Here is a 21044-nt window from a genome sequence, read left to right on the forward strand (position 1 = left end):
GTTGTGAGATTTTTGGTTCTTGGTGATCTTTTTCCTTCTTCTCTGCTGAGGTATCTCCAGGTTGTTCTGACGGCTTGTTTGGCTTGTCCTCAGTCTCCTTACCACTTATAGTGACCATCTTGCAATCTTCCCATCTTACTTTCTTTGTTTCACCTCTCGGATTTGTCTCTGTGTCACTTGGAAATTCATCTGTAGGTTTGGGAATCTGCTCAGAGAGATACCCCACTTGAGATTCCAACCTCTTGATGGTGTCTCCCTGGTTCTTAAAATTTGCTCGTACTTCCTCCTTGAACACCTTGTTGTCTTGAATCTCTTTGCATATGCCTTCAAGCAGGTTCTCAATCCTTGAGAGTCTGTCATCAGATGATGGTAGGTTGGGATTGGAGGTAGAAGGATGAGGAGTGTTATTTTGGTTTTGATATGGATGTGGAGAGGTGTTGTTATGGTGGTGTTGATATGTTCTCTGTGTGAATTGTTGGTGAGCTGCATTGTTGTTGGGGTTGTGACGTCTCTGATCTTGGCTTTGATCTTGTTGATTCCCCCACCCAAAGTTTGGGTGATTCCTCCAACCAGGGTTGTAGGTCTTGGAGTATGGGTCATGATTTTGTCTAGGTGAATTCTCAATGTAGTTGGCTTGCTCCTGTTCACTCTCTGCCTCTGCATTCACTCCCTCTTGGGTTGTTGATGAGGTGGTGATTGCAACTACTTGGTTCCTCTCCATCTTCTTGGTGAGGTCAGCTAATTGCTTGGTAATGAGCTTGTATTGTGCCAGCAGAGCATCTACATTGTTTAGCTCCATCACTCCTCTAGTGTTCCCTCTTTCGGAGGCATAGAAGTAGTCATTCTCTGCTACAGTTTCAATGACATCTATGGCCTCCTCAATGGTCTTCTTCTTGTTCAGAGATCCCCCGGATGAGTGGTCTACTGCTTTCTTTGATTCATAAGAAAGGCCTTCATAGAAAATGTGTAGCTGCACCCATTCATTGAACATATTTGGTGGACACCTCCTTGTTAGGTCCTTAAACCTCTCCCATGCTTCATATAGAGTCTCACCATCCTGCTGCCTGAAAGTTTGAACCTCAGCTCTCAGCCTGTTAATTCTTTGAGGAGGATAGAATCTAGCTAAAAATTTGTTCACCACATCTTCCCAGGTTGTCAAACTCTCCTTAGGGAAGGATTCCAGCCATTTAGATGCCTTATCCTTAAGTGAGAAAGGGAACAAAAGTAGTCTATAGGTGTCAGGATGAACACCATTAGACTTCATAGTATCGCATATCCTCAGGAAGGTGGTTAGATGTTGATTGGGGTCTTCTTGGACGCTCCTCCGAATGAACAGTTGTTCTGAACAAGGGTGATGAGTTGTGGTTTTAGTTCAAAGTTGTTGGCATGTATGGTTGGCTTTTGAATGCTACTCCCACAGTTTCCTGGGTTTGGGTTGATGTAGGAGCCTAGAACTCTTCTCTCTTGCCCAGCATGATTTGCTAGACCTTCTCTGCCATGGTTGTGAGCCTCTTCTTCATGAATGTTCTCTATATTCTCCTCCATGTCTAGTTCAAAGTACTCTTCCTCTTCCTCAGCACCCACTACTCTTTTTCCTCTTGTTTCCCTCCTTAATCTAAGGAAGGTCCTCTCAGGTTCAGAATCAAAGGAAGTTGAAGCCCCGCTTCTCCTCCCTGTCATACAATCAACAAAGTACAAGCAAGGAAACAGATCCAGAAAGTATTCTGTTAGAATTACTGTTAGTGTGAGTGATGCAATATATCAAACAGTTAGTGAACTGAATTGTAAATAACTAAAAAAAAGTAAACGCAAAAGTAGGGGGAAGGGAAGAAATTAACTAATACTGAAAGCGAATTAACTCAACAGAAATTTAAATCAAACAAAAGAAAAATGCTCAATCTAGTTATCCTCCAATTTAATCATTGTTGATTCAAAATCAATCCCCGACAACGGTGCCATAAACTTGATACGCACAAAACTTGTCTCTCAACAAATTTTCTTCGGCAAACGAATTTGTCGTCAAGTAAAAACTCACAATAGAGTGAGGTCGAATCCCACAGAGATTGATTGATCAAGCAACTTTAATTAGAGGAATGTTCTAGTTGAGCGAACCAGAATTTGATTTGAGATTTGCAGAAAATTAAATGGCGGGAGAGTAAATAGCAGAAACAGTAAATGCTAGAAATAAAGAGCTGAATGTAAATGGCAGAAAGTAAATTGCAGAATCTTAAACGGGAATGGGGTAATTGCTCATAAAAGTAAATGGCAGAAATTAAAGAGAATGGGTAAGATCAGAAATGGGGAGTTCATTGGGCTCAGGAGATGTTGCATTCTCCGGATCAAGTTCATTTTCATCTCTTCCTCAATCAATGCATTCATTGATCTCCTTGGCAATCTTAAGTGATTGAATTCCAATTTCTTGGTAATTCAATCTCTCAAATCTTGATCAATAGCCAATTCCTTGGTCAATTGCTCATGAGAAGAGATGAAGTATGGTCACTGATTATACCACATGCATTTCCTAAATCAAGTGTTGGTAGGATTATAGTCACATATCCATCCAAACCCAATTTGGTCCAGCATGAGAAAGCATTTCTAGCATGATCTCTTCATTCCTCTTTCAAGGTTCAGAAGAGATCCAAGTATGAATAGCTTCTTTTCCAAGATAACTACCCAATTGGATGAAGATCGAAAGCTTTCTAGTAAAATCAAGAGAAAAGATAGAAGAAGGAGAATGAAAAATAATATTGATCCATCAAATTACAACAGAGCTCCCTAACCCAATGAAAGGGGTTTAGTTGTTCATAGCTCTGGAAAATGAAAACCAAGATGGAGAATACATGATGAAAGTAAAACTAGAAGTGCAGAGAAAGTAAAATACAGAGAGTAGTTCTATGCCAAAGGCTCCCTAAAGTTTCCAACTCATTCAAAACTACTCCTATATATACTGCTCTTCTCATCTTCTAGTTGGCTCTTCAAGTCTTAGGTATGGGCCTCTGAATCTTGAGTTTGAAGCAATTATCCTTTTCATTGGGCTTAGCTTTGCTTGCAGAGAGAAAAGGTAAAGTAGGCAGGGACTTTGACTCAGGACGTTAGTGGTGTCAACGTTAAGTGAAAGTGTGGGTTCGAGAACGTTAGTGACAATCACCTTTTTCACTAACGTTCCTAACCCAAATATGATCACGTTCACTTCAACGTTAGTGGCACTAATGTGACCACTAACGTTGCCTCTTGTTTCTTCAAACACATTATTGGGACTTACCTTTCCCAATAACGTGGAGAGTCCCCCCTTGTCCCTTCGTTAGAGTCCACGTTAACTAGGTTAACGTGGCTTCTAACGTAGCAGTGCCAATTCTTCGAGAACGTTAGTAACACTTACCTTTGTCACTAACGTTCCAATGTGCCCCTTTCCCACGTTAGAGTCCACGTTAACTAGGTTAACATGGCTTCTAACGTAGTAATGCTAGCCATCCCCAACGTTAGTGACAAAGGTGAGTGTCACTAACGTTGGCTCATCATCTCTTTATCCACGTTAGCTTCCACGTTAACTAAGTTAACGTTGCTCATGGTGGTTCACCCCAACGTTAGTGACAAAGGTAAGTGTCACTAATGTTGGCTATCAATTGCTCTCTCCACGTTAGCTTCCACGTTAACTAAGTTAACGTGGCTTATGGAGGCTTGGCCAACGTTAGTGACAAAGGTGAATGTCACTAACGTTGGCTTCTCTTTTTCTTCTTAACATTAGAGTCCACATTAACTAAGTTAACGTGGCAACTAACGTGGCCAATTATGAGCTTGGTCCAACGTTAGTGACAAAGGAGAGTGTAACAAACGTTGGCCTTGTTGTCTTCTTCCACGTTAGAGTTCACGTTAACTTAGTTAACGTGACTCTTAACGTGGGCTTATGATGGCTTCGAGGGCGTTATTGGCGATTACCTTTCTCATTAACTTTGCAAGTTAGCACCCATTCCACGTTAGAGGTCACGTTAGTGGGACTAATGTGACTGCTAACGTGGTTCTTCTTTGCTTCCTTTGTCCTGAAATCAAGCAACAAAGTTCTAGTCCAAGTCATGAGTCATGCATCATCTAATTTGTCATATAATTCATTCAAAATTCTCATGAAATCATGTAAAGTGCACAATGTATGCTTGAATCAAGATGTAAGTGAATATCTACCCAAAACTAGCTTATTTTCTAAGAAAATGCATGAAACTACCTTAAAAATAGTAAAGAAAAGGTCAGTGAAACTGGCCAAAATGCCCTGGCATCACATCTTTAGGGTCTTTCTTCTTGATCATCATCTTCAGTGATGCCTTCCATGCTTCTCTTTGTGATTCCCTTTTCTCCTTTTACTTTCTCTGTGTCCTCATCTTCAAAGAGCACCCCAGCCCTGTTGCATAGCCTTAGAATGGTGCTTGGATGACCAAGCCTACTCGATTTGTTTGTGCTTTCAGCCATCTCCTGAATACTGTCGGTTATGAATTGTGAGAGGTTAATTTCTCCTCCATGTAGGATGCAGTATGTCAAGAGTGCTCGCTTGACTATGACCGCTTAGGTGTTTCTAGTAGGGAGTATAGATCTCCTTACTATCTTATACCACCCCTTGGCCTCAGGAGTGTGATCTAGTCTTTTTAAGTAGCTTGGGACTCCCTTTGAATCTCTTTCCTAGTCTGTGCCTTCCAAACATATCCCCTGTAATATCTCATCGGGGTCATTTTCTCCCTGCAGTCTATCCTCAAAGCTAAGCTCTCCATAGGTTATGGTTCTCAACTGTAGGACCCTTGTAATTGATGATGGACTAAAATCCACCTCAACACCTCTGACATAACTTTTATAAGGGGGGCTGTCCTTGCTCTCTTTCACAGCATTGGCATAAAATTCCCTTATCATAACCGCACTAATGTCAGTGAGAGGATGGCATAGAAGCTCCCACCTCCTTTCCTTAGTAATTTTCCTCATGATGGGATACTCCCCCTCCCTCAATCTGAAGCCCATCTCAGGAAAGACATGCTTTGATTTCATGAGCCTATGATATCTTGCTTCATGAATCTGAGATTTAAATTTCTTTGTATCATAGGTTGGGGGTTCGGCCACCATTGGTGCTTTTCCTTTTCTTCTACTAGAACCTGATGAGGCCATGAGTTGGGAGAGAGAAGTGAGGAAAGGTGGGTTGTGTTTTAGGCCACGGTTTAGCTATGGAGGGAATGGAAAGTGGAGAAGGCAATGTTGCTACTGAGTAAGGACGGGAACGTGTTTTTGGATGAGTGAAAGGTTAAACAAAGGCTTACAGATGTGGGGAAAGCTTGTATGAATGTGTATCTCATGAAGTGTCTCAAACTATTTATAGACAAGGCATCAAGGTTTTGAACAAAAACACACTTGAAGGCAGCAATTCAGTTAAGAACATGAAGGGTGAGGATTGAGCTGAACATTATGGGAAACTCATGAGATGAACGGTGATGAGCGGATAATTTATACGCTTTTTGGCATTGTTTTTAGTATGTTTTTAGTAGGATCTAGTTACTTTTAGGGATGTTTTCATTAGTTTTTATGTTAAATTCACATTTCTGGACTTTACTATGAGTTTGTGTGTTTTTCTGTGATTTCAGGTATTTTCTGGCTGAAATTGAGGGACTTGAGCAAAAATCAGATTCAGAGGTTGAAGAAGGACTGCTGATGCTGTTGGATTCTGACCTCCCTGCACTCAAAATGGATTTTCTGGAGCTACAGAACTCAAAATGGCGCGCTTCCAATTGCGTTGGAAAGTAGACATCCAGAGCTTTCCAGAAATATATAATAGTCCATACTTTGCCCGAGTTTAGATGACGCAAACTGACATTCAACGCCAGCTCTCTACCCAATTCTGGCGTTCAGCGCCAGAAACAAGTTGCAAAGTGGAGTTCAACGCCCAAAATGGCACAAAAGCTGGCGTTCAACTCCAAGAATGACCTCTCCACGTGTAGACTTCAAGCTCAGCCCAAGCACACACCAAGTGGGCCCCGGAAGTAGATTTATGCATCAATTACTTACTTCTGTAAACCCTAGTGACTAGTTTATTATAAATAGAACTTTTTATCATTGTATTCGTAGTCTTGGTTACTCCGGTTCCCCTCTGGGGCCGAGACCAATGAACTCCATTATCACTTATGTATTTTCAACGGTAGAGTTTCTGCACTCCATAGATTAAGGTGTGGAGCTCTGCTGTTCCTCAAAGATTAATGCAAAGTACTACTATTTTCTATTCAATTCATCTTATTTCGCTTCTAAGATATTCATTCGCACTTCAACCTGAATGTGATGAACGTGACAATCATCATCATTCCCTATGAACGCGTGCCTGACAACTACTTCCATTCTACATTAGATTGAATGAGTATCTCTTAGATCTCTTAATCAGAATCTTCGTGGTATAAGCTAGATTGATGGCGGCATTCATGAGAGTCCGGAAAGTCTAAACCTTGTCCGTGGTATTCCGAGTAAGACTCTGGGATTGAATGACTGTGACGAACTCCAAACTTACGAGTGCTGGGCGTAGTGACAGACGCAAAAGGATAGTAAATTCTATTCCAGTATGATCGAGAACCTCCAAGATGATTAGCCATGCAGTGACAGCGCATCGGACCATTTTCACAGAGAGGAATAGGATGCAACCAACGACAAGGGTGATGCCTCCAGTCGATTAGCCGTGCTGTGATAGAGCATTTGGACCATTTTCCCGAGAGGATTGAAAGTAGCCATTGGCACCGGTGACATCCTTACACAAAGCCAGCCATAGAAAGGAGTAAGACTGATTAGATGAAGACAGCAGGAAAGCAGAGGTTCAGAGGAATGAACGCATCTCCATACGCTTATCTGAAATTCTCATCAATGATTTACATAAGTATTTCTATCCTTATTTTAGTATTAATTTCGAAAACTCCATAACTATTTTATATCCGCCTGACTGAGATTTACAAGGTGACCATAGCATGCTTCATACCAACAATCTCCGTGGGATCGACCCTTACTCACGTAAGGTTTATTACTTGGACGACCCAGTGCACTTGCTGGTTAGTTATGCGAAGTTGTGAAGATATGTGTAGACCATGGTTCTGTGCATCCGTTTTTGGTGCCATCGCCAGGGAATCAATTTCGAACAATAATTCACAACCTGAGTAACAATTTCGCATACCAAGTTTTTGGCACAGTTGCCGGGGATTGTTCGAGTTTGGACAACTGACGGTTCATCTTGTTGCTCAGATTAGGTAATTCTCTTTTTGTTTTATTTTCAAAAATTTTTCAAAATTCTTTCAAAAATTTCTCTTTTGTTTTCGAAAAAAAAATTTAAAATAAAAATGTTTTCAAAAAAATATATTTTTCTTCAGAATTTTTAAGAATGAATTCTAGTGTTTCATGAAGCATGTGGAAACCTGGCTGGCTGTAAAGCCATGTCTAATTCTTCTGTGTAGGGCATGTCAGGCGTGTCATGTCTGAGTTACATACTAAAGCTTGGCTGGCTATTAAGCCATGCCTGACCCTTTGATTGGAGCTTTAGGCTAAAGAGCATAAGATTCCTGGAATTCATATTAAAAATTTTGGAATCCATATTTTTCTTTTTCAAAATAATTTTCGAAAAAAATTCCAAAAAAATTTAGAAAATCAAAAAAAAAATTCAAGAATATTTTTTATGTTTCTTGTTTGAGTCTTGAGTCATGTTATAAGTTTGGTGTCAATTGCATGTTCATCTTGCATTTTTTGAAAAAATTCATGCATTCATAGTGTTCTTCATGATCTTCAAGTTGTTCTTGGTAAGTCTTCTTGTTTGATCTTTGCATTTGCATGTTTTGTGTCTTTTCTTGTTTTTCATATGCATTCCTGAATTCTTTATGTCTAAGCATTAAAGAATTCTAAGTTTGGTGTCTTGCATGTTTTCTTTGCATTAAAAATTTTTCAAAAATATGTTCTTGATGTTCATCATGATCTTCAAAGTGTTCTTGGTGTTCATCTTGACATTCATAGCATTCTTGCATGCATTCATTGTTTTGATCTAAAAATTTCATGCATTGCATCATTTTTCATGTTTCCCTCTCTCATCATTAAAAATTCAAAAATCAAAAAAATATCTTTCCCTTTTTCTCTCTTAAAAATTCGAAAAATAGATTTGACTTTTTCAAAAATTTTAAAAATCTAGTTGTTTTTATGAGTCAAATCAAATTTTCAATTTAAAAATCTCATCTTTTTCAAAATCTTTTTCAAAAATCAAATCTTTTTTCAATTTTTTTAGTTATTTTCGAAAATTTCAAAAATTTTTTTCAAAAATTTTTTTCTTAATTTTACATCATATTTTCGAAAATAACATCATCAATTAATGTTTTGATTCAAAAATTTCAAGTTTGTTACTTACTTGTTAAGAAAGATTCAAACTTTAAGTTCTAGAATCATATCTTGTGATTTCTTGTGAATCAAGTCATTAATTGAGATTTTAAAAATCAAATCTTTTTTCAAAAACTAATTTCTATCATATCTTTTCAAAAATATCTTCTTATCTTACCTTTTTCAAAAAAAAAAAGTGATTGGAAAATATCTTTTCTAACTTCCTAACTTCTTATCTTTTCAAAATTTGTTTCAACTAACTAACTAACTTTTTGTTTGTTTCTTACCTTTTTCAAAACTACCTAACTAACACTCTCTCTCTAATTTTTGAAAAAATCTTCCCTCTTTTTCAAATTTTTTTTAATTAGACTAATTATTTTATTTTTTATTTGAATTTTCGAAAAACTACTAACCTTTTTTCAAAAACTATTTTCGAAAATCACTAACTCTTCTTCAAAAATTATTTTCAAAAATTCTCTCCTCCTCTCATCCCTTCTATTTATTTATTCATCTACTAACATCTCTTCCTCACATCACTCACCAAATTCGAACCCCCTCTTCTATCTGTGTTCGAATTTTTTCTTCTTTTCTTCTTCTACTAACAATAAGGAACCTCTTTACTGTGACATAGAGGATTCCTCTTCTTTTCTTTTTCTCTTCTCTTTCTTATGAGCAGGGACAAAGAAAAAGGCATTCTTGTTGAAGCTGATACAAAACCTGAAAGGACTCTGAAGAGAAAACTAAGAAAAGCTAAATTGCAACAATCCAGAGACAACCTGATTAAAAATTTCGAACAAGTAAAGGAGATGGCAGCCAAACCCAACAACAATAATGCAAGGAGAATGCTTGGTGACTTTACTGCACCTAATTCCAATTTACATGGAAGAAGCATCTCCATTCCTACCATTGGAGCAAACAATTTTGAGCTAAAACCTCAGCTAGTTTCTCTGATGCAGCAGAACTGCAAGTTTCATGGACTTCCATCTGAAGATTCTTTTCAGTTCTTAACTGAATTCTTGCAGATCTGTGATACTGTTAAGACTAATGGAGTAGATCCTGAAGTCTACAGGCTCATGCTTTTCCCTTTTGCTGTAAGAGACAGAGCTAGAATATGGTTAGACTCTCAACCCAAAGACAGCCTGAACTCTTGGGATAAGCTGGTCACGGCTTTCTTAGCCAAGTTCTTTCCTCCTCAAAAGCTGAGCAAGCTTAGAGTTGATGTTCAAACCTTCAGACAGAAAGAAGGTGAATCCCTCTATGAAGCTTGGGAAAGATACAAGCAGCTGACCAAAAAGTGTCCTTCTGACATGCTTTCAGAATGGACCATCCTAGATATATTCTATGATGGTTTATCTGAGCTATCAAAGATGTCATTGGATACTTCTGCAGGTGGATCCATTCACCTAAAGAAAACGCCTGCAGAAGCTCAAGAACTCATTGACATGGTTGCTAATAACCAGTTTATGTACCCTTCTGAGAGGAATCCTGTGAGTAATGGGACGCCTATGAAGAAGGGAGTTCTTGAAATTGATACTCTGAATGCCATATTGGCTCAGAATAAAATATTGCTCAGCAAGTCAATATGATTTCTCAGAGTCTGAATGGAATGTAAGCTGCATCCAATAGTACTCAAGAGGTATCTTCTGAGGAAGAAGCTTATGATCCTGAGAACCCTGCAATAGCAGAGTTAAAATACATGGGTGAACCATATGGAAACACCTACAATCCATCATGGAGAAATCACCCAAATCTCTCATGGAAGGATCAAAAGCCTCAACAAGGCTTTAATAATGGTGGAAGAAACAGGTTTAGCAATAGCAAGCCTTTTCCATCATCCACTCAGCAACAGACAGAGAATTCTGAGCAGAATCCATCTAGCTTAGCAAATTTAGTCTCTGATCTATCTAAGGCCACTGTAAGTTTTATGAATGAAACAAGGTCCTCCATTAGAAATTTGGAAGCACAAGTAGGCCAGCTGAGTAAAAGGATCACTAAAATCCCTCCTAGTACTCTCCCAAGCAATACAGAAGAAAATCCAAAAGGAGAGTGCAAGGCCATTGACATAACCAAAATGGCCGAACCCAAAGAGGGAGAGGAGGACATGAATCCCAAGGAGGAAGACCTCCTGGGACGTCCAGTGATCAATAAGGAGCTTCCCTCTGAGGAACCTAAGGAATCTGAGACTCATCTAGAGACCATAGAGATTCCATTGAACCTCCTTATGCCATTCATGAGCTCTGATGAGTATTCCTCTTCTGAAGAGAATGAGGATGTTACTGAAGAGCAAGCTGCCAAGTTCCTTGGTGCAATCATGAAGCTAAATGCCAAATTATTTGGTATTGAAACTTGGGAAGATGAACCTCCCTTGTTCACCAATGAACTAAGTGATCTGGATCAACTGACATTGCCTCAGAAGAGACAGGATCCTGGAAAGTTCATAATACCTTGTACCATAGGCACCATGATCTTTAAGGCTTTGTGTGACCTTGGTTCAGGAATAAACCTCATGCCCCTCTCTGTAATAGAGAAACTGGGAATCTATGGGGTGCAAGCTTCTAAAATCTCATTAGAGATGGCAGACAATTCAAGAAAACAGGCTTATGGACAAGTAGAGGACGTGTTAGTAAAGGTTAAAGGCCTTTACATCCCTGCTGATTTCATAGTCCTGGATACTGGAAAGGAAGAGGATGAATCCATCATCCTAGGAAGACCTTTCCTAGCCACAGCAAGAGCTGTGATTGATGTGGACAGAGGAGAATTGATCCTTCAATTAAATAAGGACAACCTTGTGTTTACAACTCAAGGATCTCTCTCTATATCCATGGAGAGGAAGCAGAAAAAGCTTCTCTTAAAGCAAAGTCAACCAAAGCCCCCACAGTCAAACTCTAAGTTTGGTGTTGGGAGGCCACAACCAAACTCTTAGTTTGGTGTCAAACCCCCATATCCAAACTCTAAGTTTGGTGTTGGGAGGTCTCAACAAAGCTCTGCACATCTGTGAGGCTCCATGAGAGCCCACTGTCAAGCTATTGACATTAAAGAAGCGCTTGTTGAGAGGCAACCCAATGTTTATTTATCTAATTTTATTTTTGTTTTTCATATTTTCTTAGGTTCATGATCATGTGGAATCACAAAATAAACGAAAAATTTAGAAACAGAATCAAAAACAGCGGAAGAAAAATCACACCCTGGAGGAAGCACCTGCATGGCATTCAACGCCAGAACAGAGCATGGTTCTGGCGCTGAACGCCCAAAATGGGCAGTATCTGGGCGCTGAACGCCTAAAATGGGCATTATCTGGGCGCTGAACGCCAGAATTGCACCCTGGAGAGGAGCTGGCGCTGAACGCCCAGAACAAGCATGGTTCTGGTGTTCAACGCCAGAAATGAGCAACAAATGGGCGTTGAACGCCCAAAATGGGCATCAACCTGGTGCTGAACGCCCAGAGTTGTGTGCAAGGGCATTTTACATGCCTAATTTGGTGCAAGGTTGTAAATCCTTGAACATCTCAGGATCTGTGGACCCCACAGGATCCCCACCTACCTCCACTCACTCTCTTCTCTCTTCTCAATCATCCTCTATTCCCAATAAACACTCTTCCCCAAAACCCTTCACCTATCACCTCCATCTCTTTTCCCTATTAACCCTTCACCACTTACAACCACCCACTCTTCCCCATAAACCTACCCAATAAACTCCACCTACCTTCAAAATTCAAATCAATTTCCCACCCAAACCCACCCATATGGCCGAACCTTAATCCCCCCTCCATTCCCTATATAAAGCCTTCCATTCTTCCTCATTTTCACACAACACAACCCTCTCTTCTCTTCTTGGCCGAAACACACCTCCCCCCTCTTCTCCATCTTTTCTTCTTCTTCTTCATCTAATTCTTTATTTTCTTGCTCGAGGGCGAGAAATATTCTAAGTTTGGTGTGGTAAAAGCATAAGCTTTTTGTTTTTCCATTACCATTGATGGCACCTAAGACCGGAGAATCCTCTAAAAAAGGGAAAGGGAAGACAAAAACTTCCACCTCCGAGTCATGGGAGATGGAAAGATTCATCTCCAAAGCTCATCAAGACCACTTCTATAATGTTATGGCCAAGAAGAAGGTGATCCCCGAGGTCCCTTTCAAACTCAAAAGAAATGAGTATCCGGAGATCCGACATGAAATTCAAAGAAGAGGTTGGGAAGTTCTAACAAATCCCATCCAACAAGTCGGCATCCTAATGGTTCAAGAGTTCTATGCCAATGCATGGATCACCAAGAACCATGATCAAAGTAAGAACCCGGATCCAAAGAACTATGTTACAATAGTTCGGGGGAAATACTTGGATTTTAGTCCGGAAAATGTGAGGTTGGCGTTAAACTTGCCTATGATGCAAGGAGATGAACGCCCCTACACTAGAAGGGTCAACTTTAATCAAAGGTTGGACTAAGTCCTCATGGACATATGTGTGGAAGGAGCTCAATGGAAGATTGACTCTAAAGGCAAGCCGGTTCAACTAAGAAGATTGGACCTCAAGCCTGTGATGGTTGGAGTTCATCCAACGCTCCATCATCCCCACTAGCAACCAATCTGAAGTTACTGTGGATCGGGCCATCATGATCCATAGCATCATGATTGGAGAAGAAGTAGAGGTTCATGAAGTCATCTCCCTTGAACTCTACAAAATAGCTGAAAAGCCCTCTCCTGGGGCAAGGCTAGCTTTTCCTCATCTTATCTGCCATCTATGTTACTTAGCTGGAGCTTCCATAGAAGGAGACATTCACATTGAGGAAGAAAAGCCCATCACTAAGAAAAAGATGGAGCAAGCAAGAGAGCCTATTCATGGAGCTCAAGAGGCGCAGGAAGCTCATCACCATGAGATCCCGGAGATGCCTCATATGCATTTTCCTCCACAAAACTATTGGGAGCAAATCAACACCTCCCTAGGAGAATTAAGTTCCAACATGGGACAACTAAGGGTGGAACATCAAGAGCACTCCATCATCCTTCATGAAATAAGAGAAGATCAAAAAGCAATGAGGGAGGAGCAACAAAGACAAGGAAAAGACATAGAAGAGCTCAAGGACATCATTGGTTCCTCAAGAAGGAAACGCCACCATCACTAAGGTGGACTCATTCCTTGTTCTTACTTTCTCTGTTTTTCGTTTTCTCTATGTTAAGTGCTTATCTATGTTTGTGTCTTCACTACATGATCATTAGTAGTTAGTAACTTTGTCTTAAAGTTATGAATGTCCTATGAATCCATCACCTCCCTTAAATGAAAAATGTTTTAATTCAAAAGAACAAGAAGTACATGAGTTTTGAATTTATCCTTGAACTTAGTTTAATTATATTGATGTGGCGACAATGCTTCTTGTTTTCTGAATGTATGCTTGAACAGTGCATATGTCTTTTGAAGTTGTTGTTTAAGAATGTTAAATATGTTGGCTCTTGAAAGAATGATGACTAGGAAACATGTTATTTAATAATCTGAAAAATCATAAAAATGATTCTTGAAGGAAGAAAAAGCAGCAAAGAACAAAGCTTGCAGAAAAAAAAAAGAAAAAAACAGGCGAAAAAAATAGAAAGGAAAAAAAAAGCAAGCAGAAAAAGCCAATAACCCTTAAAACCAAAAGGCAAGGGCAAATAAAAAGGATCCCAAGGCTTTGAGCATCAGTGGATAGGAGGGCCTAAAGGAATACAATCCTGGCCTAAGCGGCTAAACTAAGCTGTCCCTAACCATGTGCTTGTGGCGTGTAGGTGTCAAGTGAAAACTTGAGACTGAGCGGTTAAAGTCAAGGTCCAAAGCAAAAGAAGAGTGTGCTTAAGAACCCTGGACACCTCTAATTGGGGACTTTAGCAAAGCTGAGTCATAATCTGAAAAGGTTCACCCAATTATGTGTCTGTGGCATTTATGTATCCGGTGGTAATACTGGAAAACAAAGTGCTTAGGGCCACAGCCAAGACTCATAAAGAAGCTGTGTTCAAGAATCATCATACTGAACTAGGAGAATCAATAACAATATCTGAACTTTGAGTTCCTATAGATGCCAATCATTCTGAACCTCAATGGATAAAGTGAGATGCCAAAACTATTCAAGAGGCAAAAAGCTACAAGTCCCGCTCATCTAATTGAAGCTATGTTTCATTGATAGTTTGTAATTTATAGTATATTCTCTTCTTTTTATCCTATTTGATTTTCAGTTGCTTGGGGACAAGCAACAATTTAAGTTTGGTGTTGTGATGAGCGGATAATTTATACGCTTTTTGGCATTATTTTTAGTATGTTTTTAGTAGGATCTAGTTACTTTTAGGGATGTTTTCATTATTTTTTATGTTAAATTCACATTTCTGGACTTTACTATGAGTTTGTGTGTTTTTCTATAATTTCAGGTATTTTCTGGCTGAAATTGAGGGACTTGAGCAAAAATCAGATTCAGAGGTTGAAGAAGGACTGCTGATGCTGTTGGATTCTGACCACCCTGCACTCAAAATGGATTTTCTAGAGCTACAGAACTCAAAATGGCGCGCTTCAAATTGCGTTAGAAAGTAGACATCTAGGGCTTTCCAGCAATATATAATAGTCCATACTTTGTCCTAGTTTAGACGACGCAAACAGGCGTTCAACGCCAGCTCTCTACCCAATTCTAGCGTCCAGCGCCAGAAACAAGTTGCAAAGTGGAGTTCAACGCCCAAAATGGCACAAAAGCTGGCGTTCAACTCCAAGAATGACCTCTCCACGTGTAGACTTCAAGCTCAGCCCAAGCACACACCAAGTGGGCCCCAGAAGTAGATTTAAGCATCAATTACTTACTTCTGTAAACCCTAGTGACTAGTTTATTATAAATAGAACTTTTTATCATTGTATTCGTAGTCTTGGTTACTCCGGTTCCCCTCTGGGGCCGAGACCAATGAACTCCATTATCACTTATGTATTTTCAACGGTAGAGTTTCTGCACTCCATAGATTAAGGTGTGGAGCTCTGCTGTTCCTCAAAGATTAATGCAAAGTACTACTGTTTTCTATTCAATTCATCTTATTTCGCTTCTAAGATATTCATTCGCACTTCAACCTGAATGTGATGAACGTGACAATCATAATCATTCCCTATGAACGCGTGCCTGACAACCACTTCTGTTCTACATTAGATTGAATGAGTATCTCTTAGATCTCTTAATCAGAATCTTCGTGGTATAAGCTAGATTGATGGCGGCATTCATGAGAGTCCGGAAAGTCTAAACCTTGTCCGTGGTATTCCGAGTAGGACTCTGGGATTGAATGACTGTGACGAACTCCAAACTCGCGAGTGCTGGGCGTAGTGACAGACGCAAAAGGATAGTAAATTCTATTCCAGTATGATCGAGAACCTCCAAGATGATTAGCCATGCAGTGACAGCGCATCGGACCATTTTCACAGAGAGGAATATGATGCAACCAACGACAAGGGTGATGCCTCCAGACGATTAGCCGTGCTGTGACAGAGCATTTGGACCATTTTCCCGAGAGGATTGAAAGTAGCCATTGGCACCGGTGACATCCTTACACAAAGCCAGCCATAGAAAGGAGTAAGACTGATTGGATGAAGACAGCAGGAAAGCAGAGGTTCCGATAAAATACGCTTATCTGAAATTCTCATCAATGATTTACATAAGTATTTCTATCCTTATTTTAGTATTAATTTCGAAAACTCCATAACTATTTTATATCCGCCTGACTGAGATTTACAAGGTGACCATAGCTTGCTTCATACCAACAATCTCCGTGGGATCGACCCTTACTCACGTAAGGTTTATTACTTGGATGACCCAGTGCACTTGCTGGTTAGTTATGCGAAGTTGTGAAGATATGTTTAGACCATGGTTCTGTGCATCCGTTTTTGGTGCCATCGCCAGGGAATCAATTTTGAACAATAATTCACAACCTGAGTAACAATTTTGCATACCAAATGGTTTGCATGCATAGTTGAAGGTTGACAAGGATTCCTTCCCCATTGGATGCATGAGGTTCGGTCTCTAAGGGTGCATACATGCAGATTTTGTTTTCCAAGGGGCACGTTTCTCTAAGCACATGTGATCACCCTCCCTTGGCTTGTCATAACCGTGCCTTTCCTCCTCTTTTGTCCTCTTCTCAATCTTCTTTTTCCTATTCAATTAAATCAACAAAATAGTGAGCCTTAGGATTCAAAAGTGGCACGGTGGTGTGGTGATAGTCATTTAAACAATTTAACATGTTCCTTATTCATAAAGAAACAATTGTGCTCCTTAGATAGTGAACCAAGATTTGGTGAACACCAAACTTGTCCCTTGCTAAGGGATCAATGTAAAATGCAAATAATCCATCACAATTCGTACCTTCATTATAAGAAACATTTTATTTTCTAGCATAAATTCCTAAAATGAAACAATTTGTGATCCATCTATTCATAAATTTGATTTTATGAACAAAATTGATTTCTCTGCAATTTAATGTGTATGCAGACACCAAAATTAATGTTTGGCTATATTTTCCATCAAAATGAACGAGCATATAGTCTAAGAAAGCTAGAAAGGCTATTTTGGAGTGCCTGCAGGCACACCAAACTTAGAAGTCTAGCATATGCTTAAAGATCATGTATGCAGGTATCAAATATATTCATGAGCACTCAAATTCATGCTAGAAGGACCATTGATTATTGGAATTAAAATCAAAGCAAAAATCTTAAATCATGGGTTGCCTCCCATGGAGTACTCTTTTATTGTCATTAGCTTAACATTAAGCCTTTATTAGGGTGGTTGATGACTATAGTGTCTCAGCTTGTCTCTACTCACTGTGAGCTTCCTTCCAGTGCCTTGATGTTCAATTTCTGCATGATCCAATGAGAGTATCCTGCTAACAGTGTAGTAGTCATCAACTTGTTGGTTTGTCCCCAACTGTTGGTAGATTAACTTTACTTTATCTCCCTTTGAAAATCCCTCAGTCGGGATCTTTTTGTTCTTCCATCCTTTTTGAGCCTTTTTCTTGCTTTTCTTTCTTCTTTTTGGTGATCCTTCTCCCTTGACGATGGGCTACATTTCATTTTTTTCTTACTTTCCCTCATCACTCTGCACAAGTTCATTTTCCTTCTGTCCTGCTTTGTTGCTTATTTCTTGCTTTGGAAGGGAATTAATGAGTGTCTTGTTGGTTTCTTCCTTCCACTGCAAGTCTTCTTTATTGATCTCCATGCAGTCTTTCTTTTCATCAGAGTGATGTGTTTCTGGAAAGACATTTAGAGTAATGCTTTCATCGTTCACTCTCAAAGTCAATGCCCCTTGTTCCACATCTATAATAGCCCTTGCTGTAGCCAAGAATGGTCTTCCTAGTATGATGGAATTACCTTCTTCCTGATCTAGGTCCAGAATCACAAAGTCTGTAGGGAATATAAACTTATCCACTTTGACCAAAAGGTTTTCAATCACACCTTTGGGAAACACCACAGACTTGTCTACTAGCTCTAGTGTTATCTGTATGGGCTTTACCTCTTCTATGCATAGCCTTTTCATCAGAGAAGAGGGCATTAGATTGATGCTAGCTCCTAAGTCACACATTGCTTTATTGATGCTTATGTCGCCAATGGTACAAGGTAGGAAAAAGCTTCCAGGGTCCTCAAGTTTTGGGGGAAGCCCTTTCTGGATTAATACACTGCATTCTTCAGTGAGCATAATGGTTTCCTTCTCATGCTAGCTTCTCTTCTTGTTAATGAGCTCTTTCAAGAATTTTTCATATAGTGGCATCTGCTCTAATACTTCAGCCAAGGGACTATTAATTTCCAATTTCTTGAAGACTTCAAGAAACTTGGGGAAGTGTTGATCATTGGTTTCCTTGTTGAACCTTTGAGGATATGAAAAGGGAGGTGTGAAAGCCTTCTCCACTTGCATCTGTCCTTGAGATAGTCCTTCTATTGCTTCCTTCCCTTTTCTTAAGTTTTGTGGCTGGTCATCCTTCTCTTTGAGCTTCTTTGAAGTTTGCTTGCTTGCTGTCACTTCTTTGTTGCTGGCTTCCTCTTTCTCAGCTTGCTTCTTGTCATTCTCCTTTGGCTTCTTGGTTGCTTCTTCGTCTTTCACCAAGATCTTTCCACTTCTTAGCTGTATGGCATTGCATTCTTCTTTAAGATTTAGAATGGTGTCACTTGGGAGTGAGCTTGATGGCCTTTCAATTACAGCTTGCTTGGAAAGCTGTCCAATCTGCCTTTCTATATTTCTTATGGAAGCTTCATTGTTCTTGTTTGTAAGTTCTTACTGTTTCATTATTTTTTCCATCAATATCTCCAAGTTAGAGATTCTCTGAAAGTCTTGTGGAATTTGTGGTTGGTTGTGAGCTCGTGAGGGTGAATAATAGTTGTTTAGGTTGGTGGTTTAGTTATTGGATGGATAATGGTTGGAATTGGGGTAATTATTTTGGGGTTTTCTATATGGATTTTGGTTATTGTTCTGCTGGTTGTTTCTTGAGTTGTTTTTATTTGAATTTTTTTGCCATGGCTACTGATTTTGATGGTGATTATCTCCCCATCTAAGGTTGGGGTGGTTCCTCCAAGATGGATTGTAAGTGTCACCATAAACTTCACTTGATCCAGAACCTAGGTTGTGCACATATTGAATTTGTTCCTGCTGCTGATCTTCTTGGTTCTCTTCATTCTGCCCCCATGTGGTTGATGGTTGGCTTGTGACATTTACTGATGCAACTTGTAAGCTATCAATCCTCTTTGCCATTTGTTCAAATTGTTGCTGAAATTGTTGCTGCATCATCTTGTTTTGAGCTAGGATTGTGTCTACTCCTTCCAACTCTAGCACTCCTTTCCTTTGTAATGGTTGGCGTTGTCTCTGATGGCCAAAGAAATATTGATTGTTTGCCACCATATCAATGAAGTTTTGAGCCTCCTCTGCTGTCTTCATCAATTGTAAGGAGCCTCCTGCTGAATGATCTGGTGCCTCCTGAGCCTTGAGAGTCAAACCTTCATAGAAATTTTGAAGAATGTCCCATTCATTAAACATTTCAGGAGGATATTTTCTAATCAGAGCCTTGTACCTCTCCCATGCCTCATAGAGAGATTCTGCATCCATCTGTATAAATGTTTGTACCTCAGTCTTGAGCCTGATGATCCTTTGAGGTGGGTAGAACTTGGCCAAAAATTTATTCACTAGATCCTCCCAGCTAGTGATGCTTCCTTGTGGAAAGGTTTCAAGCCATTGAGCAGCCTTATCCCTCAATGAAAATGGAAACAGCAGCAATTTATATGTTTCTAGATGCACACCATTAGACTTCACTGTATCACAAATCCTCAAGAAGGTAGATAAGTGTTGGTTTGGATCCTCCAAGGGGCTTCCTCCATATGAGCATTTGTTCTGTACCAATGTGATGAGCTGGGGCTTCAATTCAAAGTTATTTGTATTGACATTTGGGGTAAGGATGCTACTCCCATAATGCCATGGATTAGCAAATGTATATGAAGCCAATACTCTCCTTTATGGTTGACCATTGTTGTTAGCCACTCCTACTGGTGGATTTGTTGGATTTGTTGAGTGTTCCTCCATTTCATGAAATTCGTCTTCAAAAAGTTCTTCCTCTCCAACAATTCCTTTTTCTCTTGCTCCTCTTCTTATCCTTCAGAGAGTTCTTTCATCAGCCTCACAGAAAGTAGGGGTTTCCCTCCTTACCTCTGGCATAAAAAAACAAGAAACACACAGACACAGAACCAGAAAATAATTCACTCTATTGATAGAGCAAAGTTGATGTTAGCTTAAGCAAAAATACAAATAGTTAATGTGCTTGTTAGAAACAAATAAAGTAAACAAAGATAAAGAAAAAGTGCTTAATCTAGACCACCACCTTACTTAATCATTGTCAATCTAATTCAATCCCCGGCAACGGCGCCAAAAACTTGATGGGTTGAAAACGGATTCCAATACAAAACTCACTGGCAAGTGTACCGGGTCGCATCAAGTAATAATAACTAACATGAGTGAGGTCGATCCCACAGGGATTGAAGGATTGAGCAATTTTAGTTAGGTGGTTGATTTAGTCAAGCAAACAAGTGTTGATTTGAGTGATTTGTATTCAACAGAAGCTAAATTGCATGAAATTAAAAGGGAGAGGGAGAATTGACAGTAAATTAAAGGGCAAAGGAAGTAAAAAAGCTGAATCTTAAAGTGCAAGTAATATAAATGATAGAAGCTTAAATTGCAAGAAATGTAAATGGCTGAAACTTAGAGTACAAGAAATATAAATTGCTTGAATCATAAAGGGCTTTGGGAGCTGGATCTCAGAAATTAAACAAGAGAGTGTAAATGACAATCAACAGAGAAGTAACAGATGAATTAAAATATAGCAGATCTAAACAGAAAAGAAGAATTGCTTGAAGAAGCAAAACAGAAAGTAAATTCAGCTCAATTGCACAAGCTAAAAGAGAAGTTGAAGATCTCAGGGGTTGAATGAGATTAGAAAATAAGTCTAGATCTCAATTCCTTCCTTGATCCAATAGAGAGTAATTATAGAAGAAATAGAGATGAAAGCAGTAAAGAAAACTTGAATCCAAATCACAATTCCTTGAAATGATGCAGAAAGTAAATAAAGAGAGATCTCAGATCAAGAATGAAAAAGAATTCCTTCAATTCTCAATCCAAGATTCCAAACAAAAAATGAAGAGTGTAGTAGTAAGAACAAAGAGGAAGAGAATTCAATTCTCAATCCCAA

The 21044-nt window shown here is 39.4% G+C and overlaps 3 non-coding genes across 3 annotated transcripts; 2 read left to right on the plus strand and 1 right to left on the minus strand.

Annotated features, from left to right (window-relative positions):
• The first annotated feature begins 986 nt into the window (after positions 1-986).
• LOC148571149 (small nucleolar RNA R71) lies at positions 987-1093 on the plus strand. The gene has a single exon (XR_015907982.1). It is a non-coding gene; the product is annotated as a small nucleolar RNA R71 (small nucleolar RNA).
• Positions 1094-9557: 8464 nt separating this feature from the next.
• Positions 9558-9665, minus strand: LOC148571150 (small nucleolar RNA R71). The gene has a single exon (XR_015908238.1). It is a non-coding gene; the product is annotated as a small nucleolar RNA R71 (small nucleolar RNA).
• Positions 9666-19343: 9678 nt separating this feature from the next.
• Positions 19344-19447, plus strand: LOC148571151 (small nucleolar RNA R71). Its single transcript, XR_015908766.1, has one exon. It is a non-coding gene; the product is annotated as a small nucleolar RNA R71 (small nucleolar RNA).
• Positions 19448-21044: the final 1597 nt, after the last annotated feature.

Source organism: Arachis ipaensis, chromosome B3 (assembly GCF_059453495.1).
Source record: "Arachis ipaensis isolate K30076 ecotype BB chromosome B3, ASM5945349v1, whole genome shotgun sequence".
Classification (NCBI taxonomy): domain Eukaryota; kingdom Viridiplantae; phylum Streptophyta; class Magnoliopsida; order Fabales; family Fabaceae; genus Arachis; species Arachis ipaensis.